We start from the raw sequence: 9,269 nt of genomic DNA on the forward strand, positions 1-9,269 counted from the left end.
AAGAAATGATCACAAAAGTTATGGTTTCTTTTAATAGAATTTTTTTTTAATTTTTTTAGTTTTTGGGAAGTCACATGTCTGAAACAGAGTTCATAGTGTTAAAATTGAGGTGTGACTAAAGTATCATTCCTTCCAGAGACTCTAGTGAGGACCCATTCCTTATCATTTTACCAAGTCTGGAGGCCACCTGCTTTCTTTAGCTGATAGGTACATAAGGCTATACCCATTAGCATTTGAAAGTTAGACCTTCTAATCCCAGAAACACTAAACAAGAAATGTGATCAGTAAATTACTCTGTACAGAGCAGTTTAAGTTAGCTTTTTTTTTTCTTATAAATATTCTGATTCTCGCCAAAGGATGGTAGTCTAAACAACGGTAGTTTAAAACATACACAAATCTTACGTATTTAAATTGCTGTTTCATTCAGTATATTATGTTCTGCAGTCAGAAACCAAGCCTAATTGATCTGGTACTCTGTGTTTCAAGGACGTAGATTTTCTGGAGTACTAAGAGGGGAAGAAGGCAAATGTTTGAGAAGAGGTTCCAGCGGGAGGGACAATGGTAGGGGAGCGTGAATAGACTTGTGAATGCAAACCTCTTTACTCTTTTTCTCCTAGTCTGAATTAACTTGTGACAGGATGTTTCTGTGTTAAATTACCATATCCTACATTATAGCTTGAAATATTCCATGACACACCCAGAGACAGTCTATATCATCTATTATCTTATAAACATTTTTTCTTTCTTGGTTGTTCTGGCTGCCATAAAACTATGGCAGAGAGGATGATGTACACAACAGAAATGTACAGGCTCTCAGTTCTAAAGAATATAGACCAAGCGCACGGCAGCAGGATGCTCAGCTTTCTTCTTGGCCTGCAGCCCTGTGCGCCATCTGATCACTTGCCTGTCCCTTCCTCAGCATGCGTGTGAGTGGAGATGGAGCTTCCTCTTTAGATAAGACCACCAATCCTGTCTGATTAGGACTGCAGCCCTACAACCTTGTTAAGCTTAATTGCCTGCTAAAAGCACCATCTCAGAGTGCAGTTTTCTGGTTTAATTTGGGAAGATACAATGAAGTTCACAGCACTGGACACCCAACCCAGGTTTACTGAATATTTTAATAAATAAATTAACCTTCTTAGATTAGGAAGCTTCCAATAAAACTCACAAAGAAGCTGAAGAAGAAACTTGCTACCCCCAGCCTGACAATTATTGAAGTATTTTTACTAAATGAAAAATCGTTAAAAATTTTTTGGAAAATTCTCTTAAGTAGCTAGTCTTAAATAAAATAGAACAAAATTAATACAGTGGAGATGTACTTCCTCTCTTTTGATGATTGCTGTCTTTCGTAAGGAAACATCAAGACCTCTTTCACTCATCTTTATTTTTTTCATTCTAATGTTGCTTAATGGCCTTAAAAACGGAATGACTCAGATCCCTTTCAACATTCCCCATGGAAATAAGTAGAAAATAAAAGAAATATTATTTGCTCTGTTTAATCTTCAAGTCATATTCATAACATGGCTGCCATGTGAGACTGAGTAAGAAAATGTGACCTCAATTCAGTTTTACTTACTGTATACCAAGATGACCAAGTAAATGTTTTCTAAGGACTCCTAGTCTTTTAATTATTTATTCAACAAAGAAGGGCAGCTGTTGCAAGGGGAAGAGGCAGATTAGGACTTCCTTCAGCACACCAATGGGGCTCATTCAGTCATCCACAGACTGTGGAAGAGGAGAAATGAAATTGAAATGATTGGCTGGTGTGTAACTATTAAATATTCTAAGCTGTGTCTTAAGTCAAACACAGATGGGGCAAAGGTTTTGATGTTAACTGATGATCCATGTCACGCTCCATTTTCTTCACCATTTCTAACATGAAAATGAAAGAAGAATGTGCTCAGTTTGAGCATTAGGAGTGTGGTGGGAAGATGATTTAATAATATTGATAAAGTTAACTGTATTTGGGGTTGAATTTTAATTAAGCAAAACCAGAATATTTATTTATCAAAAGACTCTGTAAGGCAAGACTCTAAGTTCAACTTTATGCAACTTTTACTGCTTTATTAAGTTTATATGAAATTTCTTTTGGGGGAGCCAGGGAAAGATTCATTTCAACCTAGAAATTGCAGGACACAATTTGCCACCAAAAGAAGTTAGGTCAGGAACTCAAGGCAGGAACTGAAGCAGAGGTCATGGAGAAAGCGACTTACTGACTTACATCCCCAGGTTTGCTCAGCTACCTCCTTCCCTTTTTTTTTTTCATAAAGATTTTATTTGTTTTATGGAATTTTTGTCATTTTCATACACTATAATTTGATAGTATTTAGATCTCCTTCCATTTCCCCACATATTCTTATTCCCCTCCACTTTAATGTACTTTGTTTTGTATGTATATTATGTATACATATATATATGTATATTAGGATATTAGGGCCTATAGAGTCTGATTTGTGTTTCCAAATGTCCTTCCTGTGGGGCCTCCATTGGTGCCTGCTTAATCAAGAGTTCCATGCTTGCAAAAGACTAACTTCAGTTGCCACAATTTTCTTAGGTGAGGTTGGAGCTTCTTACCCATTCCTCATATCTATGCTGGGATTTTTCCTGGTTCGTGCTTACATGGATTGTGGATGCTGTCACTATTGCTGTGGATTCATAGGAGGAACTAACCAGCTGTCTGGAAAACTGTTTCCTTGTGGTCATGGGCAACCTCTGACTCTTAGTCTTTTTGCCTCCTCCTCCACAACGGTAGGGGGCAGAAGTTGGATATGAATTCTACTCAGTGATTCCACATCATTTCTAATCGACGCTTATATATCAGAAGAGTAGTCCAGAAAATGTAGAGAGGGGAGAAAGCCCATGCATTCACTTTGTGCTTCTCAGCCTTTCAGTTGCATTTGGATCACCTAGGAATCTCCCTAACATGAAACTTCTGATTCAGTGATTCTAGGGTTGGTGTCTAAGGATTTGCATTTCTAACAAGTTTGCAGATGAGGCCTATGGGTCATTTCCTTTGAATGACATCATGGGAAAAAAATGTATAACAAAAGGAAAAACTTAATTATAGAAAGCATACCATGTCCCTAGGAAAAATAAGAAGAAAAATAATCACATTATAAACACAAAACAATGACATAGGGAAAAAGTGGAATCAGTAAACAGAAGGAGCCCAGTTCAGATCTAGGATCAAGGCTATGAGGAAGTCAGAATTACAGAAAGAATGAATCTGATATCCAAGGTGAAACCTTCTGAAGCAGGCACTTACCAACAATAATAGGATAGACAAAGCTAATGTTTGTTACACCTCGACTGCCTACCATATTATGTCAACTTGAACTAGAGTTATCAAGAAGTCGGAAATACTGTAATCTGAGCTGTTGAACATTTCTCTAAAGAAAATTTAATGTGATTAGAAAGGTGAACACAATAAATTAAAAGTGTGGTATCATTCATATTTAACTGAGTAAGTTTTGTTGTGGGTCATAAATACACTGTGATTCTGATACAAATTATTCATTAAAAGACAACAAAATAATAGAAACAATTCTCTCAAAGAAATTTTTCAGGGCTTGACTTTTACATGTTTTCCAAAGGCCTTTATAATGATACATAATTCATGATTCCTATTTCTGTAATGTTGGAAAATGTTCCCCCTCAAAGTGTTTTGTTAATCATTAGGTCACATGGCCAGAGCTATTCTTTAATGTCTTTTTTCCCCTGTTTATTATGTTTCCATTTTGCTTAGGAAACATTAGCCTTTGCTATATGCCCTGAAAGGATCTACTTTCACAATCAGCTTGAACAAAAATTGACAGTTGGACCTTAATGAATGTGCTATGTTGACAATGGATAATATATATAATTATATATATATTTAAGAATTTAGAATGAGAATATAAAACTGAGAAATGCACACATGTAAATACAATAAAGATCAGAAGATAGCCAGCACAGGGGAGAGTGCACGAGCTGAGCACACAAAAATGTGTGAGCCGAAGTCCTTGCTGAATGTAAAATGGCATGCTGCTCTGAGTTGATAAAATGCTTCTGTTTGAAGACCAAAGCAGTTTCACACTTTGAAAGATTCAACGTTTCCATTTACAAACAGTTCATTAGAAATATGAGTAAGGATTTTAACTTTAAATTTTGAATTTTCTGAAAGTTTATAGTTTACAAATTCTGAGAATTTAGAGACATGTCAATGTTGGTGGTCTTTGGTTTGTCTAACGAAGCATTACGTATGGTTCCTATATCTAATCCTAAACAGACCAAAGTGTTTGATAGCTGTTTAATGGAGCAAAGCAGTCTTTCTTGCTTACAGTAAATAAACATATGCATAAGTACGATGGATTTAAAAGAAAATGCCAGAAATGAACTAATGGGTGCTTTAATGTGTCCTCCAAAGTTTAGTTTTTGTGATACTTCCTTGACATAGTGTATTTTAAAATGAGAATTTGGAAAGAATCTTATTTTGTTTATTCCTCAGCCTTCTCTCTCCTGGGAGAGTTTCTCTATATTAATTGCTTCTGTGCTCAGATGCTTCTAATTATTAACCTGCAGGTGTCTCTAATCACTGTGTCTTCCAGCAGAGTTTTGTTCGAGAGCCATTAGCTGTGATGCTTAATTACAATACACTGTACCTAGTTTTGTGTACTGTTTGATTTTCCGATGGCTTCCCAGACCTCAGAAAATAGTTATTGGCAATCATTTTCTACAATTAACCACTGTGCCCTGTATCTCCTTCTCGCCTATTAAATTGGAACCAAGTGTAGAGAATTATACCAGAGCTGAGTGAAGACACCAAGACAAACATAACGATACTTAGTTTCTAGAATATCAGAACCAAGGAAAGCTTGAGAGTTTACTTCCATCTCTTTAAACCTCAAATGAGATGCACATAAAGATGTACATTGTGCCTGAGTATGAAGGTGTGCCATATCCTTCAAAATACTCTGGTCTTTGTACCATAGCGAGTGAAAGCATGTTTGCAAAAGCCATAGTTACAAAAGACTCATCAGTCCAGGGCTTCCTGTGCTGCATCTCAGTTCTGCCCATGTACTTCCCACATTGTTTCAAGAGCTTCAGTAATATGTAAACTAGAAATGAGTGGAATAATGGCAACATGATTTGGGGGCTTAACACTGTGTACATTATTTCACATCTTAAAAAGTACATGTAAATCAAATACTGAAAGGAGAGGGTCAGGCACTGGGGCCCATTTTAGAGGGGCATGGTAGCACATGCCTGTAATCTCAGCACTTAAAGGTTAAAGCAGGAAGATGGAGAGCTGAAGGTCAGCCTGGGCCTTGGGTCTGGCCAGTTACCAAGTCACTAACAAAGGGAGGCAGGCACAGTTTTACATTTCTTCCTTGAAAATCTAATTTCACTCTATATTTTGTATAATTTGACATACCCAGAATTATTAATCAACATATGTTTTATTTTTTAAATGGCTTATTCTAAATAATAAACAGAAGTATTGAACCATTCTCTGAGAATTAGTCTTAAGAACTGAGGTAGCTGTCTTTAATGCACTCAAGGAATTGTGAAATCACGAACCTGGTTGTATTGTTTCTCTATTTAGGGATGTTTAGGGGGAAATGTCCAGAAATCAGATGTTTAAGTTAGTCTGAAGACACAGGAGAATCAATATGTAGCAAGTTTCTAATAAATGACATTGTTAATTTTAAAAAAAATGCATTTTGAATATAAAGCAATATGCATGTAAAGATGTTCACAGGTCAACAGTTCTCTCCAGTCAGGATGCTCATCTGATCTCTGAATAAGTCCCTGACCCAGACGTGGCATCTAAATAGGGCCCTGTGATTATGGCCCTGACATGGCAGAAAGTATGGAAGCAAGAGCCGATGCTGGGATCAAACACATTCTGTCTGGTGGTTTCCATGCCTGCCCTCTTAATTACCATGTAACCTGACTCAGCAGCATCAGCAGGGCACTTGCTGAGTGGTAGGTTGAACTTCTGAAGGATAATGTTTTTTTCTGTGTTGGCCATAAGTTGGTAATTGTTGTTGCTATTGTTGTTCATTAAAGCCCCAATTTTAGCAATATAAATCCTTGCAGAGGTAAAATAAGAATGTATCAGTCTTTTGTATGTCACATTCACGTCACAATTACTTAGTATATGGCACAATATATCAGCCTTGGTTTAACTATTGATATAAAATCAATGTTAAGCACATTTGGAAATATCTTATCATCACTTCTCCCCAGGAATAAACCACTCCCACTACAACCCTGAACTATTAATACAGAGCATCAAAATAGCTTTTGATAACACAGTTTTCTTTCCCCTGAAAATAAAAGTGTTTTTATCACTTTCACCATCTGTTATCTGCATTGCTCAGTATGCTAAAGGGGAGGGGGCAAACCCCCAAACTAATAGAAAATATTGCTAACAAAACAATATAGTTCTAATATTAATAAAGGTTTTCTTAGTGGTTCTTTGATTTTAAAAAGAAATCTAACAACAATTTATAGGGAGAAAGTTCCTCGCAATAATTTAATCAACATTATTCAGATTGTTTATTATTTAATGTATCTACCTATCCATGCTTTTTTGGTGTTGAAATATTTTTTTTGAGACAAGGTCTCCCTGTAGCTCCAATTGTCCTGGAACTTGCTATGTAGACAAGGCTAGTCTCCATCTCCCAGAGATCCACATGTCTCTGCCTTAGTGCTGGGATTAAAGCTTTCAGTCACCACATCTGGCTTCCTATCTGTGCTTTTGGAAAATGTACTCTTGTAATTTTAGGCTAGAAAATTAACTATTATTACACTTGGAAATCAACCCAGTCTTCTTAGTTAGTTGCCATTATCAGTTTGGTATGGGTGTGATAAGATCACTTGTATCTGTGAAAGGATCTTATCTTAACCAGAAGTAGGAGAATGGCCTGTTTTGCTTATTTGACCCTTACACAAAGCATATTCATTATCTGTTGGATTATCTACACTGGGCTTACTTTGTATGGCATAAAGTATTCATCCAATTATAACTATTTAAAAGAAAATGCAGTCTTTTACAAATGTATGTCTAGGACAATAAAACTAGTCATATGTACAATGTATCCTATAGTATATAGAAGATATAAATTGCATGTTTCAGGGCTCCCTTCAGCACCACATATACTAAAATTGAAATGACACAGGGAAGATTAGCATGACTTTGTGCAGGATGACAAGCAAATTTGTGAGATGTTATATATTTTAGGGTACTGGAAAAATGGCTCAGAGCTTAAGAGTGCTTGCTGCTCTTTCCAAGCCCTTGGGTTCTGTTCTCAGCACCCACATAGTAAATCACAACTGCCTCTAACTCCAGTTCTAGGGAATATAATACCCACTTCTCACATTCACAAGCACCAGGCAGTCACTTGGTGCACATACATACATCCAGGCAAACAGTCACATGCAAAAAATAAAAGTAAACAAATTGCTGTATTTAAATACTCATTGAAAATTTTCTTGTATACTTTTTTCATTAAATTTATTATTACAGAATCAAGTCTACTCCAACAGCCTGCAGAAAACAACACATATACAAGAACTCTAAAATTGTGATTGAAACATATTCGTAATTAGTAATATCCCTATCTTGTTCACATTTTGTGGTTAACATAAATGATCTTTAACTTTGTAGTCCCTGGTGAAGACCTTTAATACCCTAGGAGAAACAGTCTACAGGCCTGTTATCTGAGTTCTTTATTCTAATCTTGGAGAATAATGAGGCAACTTCAGTGTATTAATGGTATCATTTTCTGGTTTTTATTCTCAACAGAAGTGTATGATGAAAACCATTTATCTCAAACCAATTTAATATATTGTAGAAGACAGTAAATGAAAGAAATCTTGTATTATGATTTATTTCATGCCATATCATCTAATGTTGCTAACTATCCATTTACTTTATCAGGTGTCCAATACAAGATGGTCTAATTAAATTGTGATATCCCAGGTATTATCAAAGAAATAGTTCCCTAAGATTGTTAAAATCCTTCAATATAGACTTTGCTTGTTATTCAACAATGTTCTTTTTCAAGATCATGTTAAAGAATTTTGCTTAAGATAAAGCCCCCAATTTAATTATTCAAACTCCAGCTATGTCTAGGCTGTAAAGCAATGAGAAAAATTTAGTTTGAGAACTAGTCACTAGTTAATTTAAAATGACAATTTCTGCTTTATTCTTTGTTATCAATAGCATGTTCATAATGATTAATAAACATTTATCAACCCTCTGTGAGAGCACACTAGGGGGTTTAATTATTTTTATTTGCTTAGTATGGGCATAAACACCATTATGAATCATCAAAGTGGCATGTCTTCCCTTGCTTTTTTTTGGTATATAAAAAGCTTCTTATTATTGAAATTAAGTTTAATTGAGCATGATTATGGCTTATAATATAACAATTAAAAATGTGAAATGTGTGAAAATTAGTGCCATTGTTTATAATGAAATTTAATTGAATATCAGTATTTTGAGAAGATTGCATGTGTTGAAAGGATTTTATATGAAGACATAGATAATTTATGAATTATTTGTCATTCTCCAAACATTTTCTGTCGCTCCATTATCCTATAAATTGAACTGTACATGTGAGGGTTGCAAAGATGAACAAGAGGCAATGTCTTCACCCATGGCACTCTCTTTCTGGTGATGAACAGGGTCCTGGACGGAAGCAAATATCATGGTAGAGCTATAGAGACATACAGAGCATGATAACTACCACCAGCTTCACTTCTCAGCTTTGCCCTATAGGAAGGCATTTGTCAGCCAATCAAAGGGACAGATTTGACTTAGCAAGTTGCTAGAATGCTGTGACTACTTCTTTTTCTTCACGTTTCTATGTCTAATATTTTTGAATTACATTGTTATCTTTCTTATTTTTAATTCTAATATCAATGTCTCTTAAGGACAACACATCACATCCACACAAGAGGTAGATGTGGAGAGGGTCTTATCTTCCTAAATAAAGATGATGAGTAGGCTGTTTCTTTTATATACATAAATAAAGGTGAAATAAAGGGATGGAAGTGAGATAGATAGTTAATCTTTTAGAAATGATCTGGGTAAATGTAAGTGAATCACATGCATTCCAACCCTGTTAAATAAAAAAGGGTTGCAATTAACCCTGAAAATGTCAAAATAAAAATAATAGATAGACTATGTGAGTGATACAAGGTTTTTTTTGTGAATTGGAGCCATATAGAAAACAGTGACTATTTAAGACCTAAGGAATTTCATGTATGTTTGTACA

General features: G+C 35.5%; 1 protein-coding gene and 1 non-coding gene across 12 annotated transcripts in view; both read left to right on the top strand.

Moving 5' to 3' along the window:
* Positions 1–9,269, top strand: part of Robo2 (roundabout guidance receptor 2) — a 1,342,812-nt gene that overhangs the window by 579,860 nt on the left and 753,683 nt on the right. The window lies entirely within an intron of this gene.
* Positions 7,123–7,227, top strand: LOC115071604. The gene has a single exon (XR_003850708.1). It is a non-coding gene; the product is annotated as a U6 spliceosomal RNA (small nuclear RNA).

Source organism: Nannospalax galili, unplaced genomic scaffold, assembly GCF_000622305.1.
Source record: "Nannospalax galili isolate Female #2095 unplaced genomic scaffold, S.galili_v1.0 scaffold439, whole genome shotgun sequence".
Lineage (NCBI taxonomy): Eukaryota > Metazoa > Chordata > Mammalia > Rodentia > Spalacidae > Nannospalax > Nannospalax galili.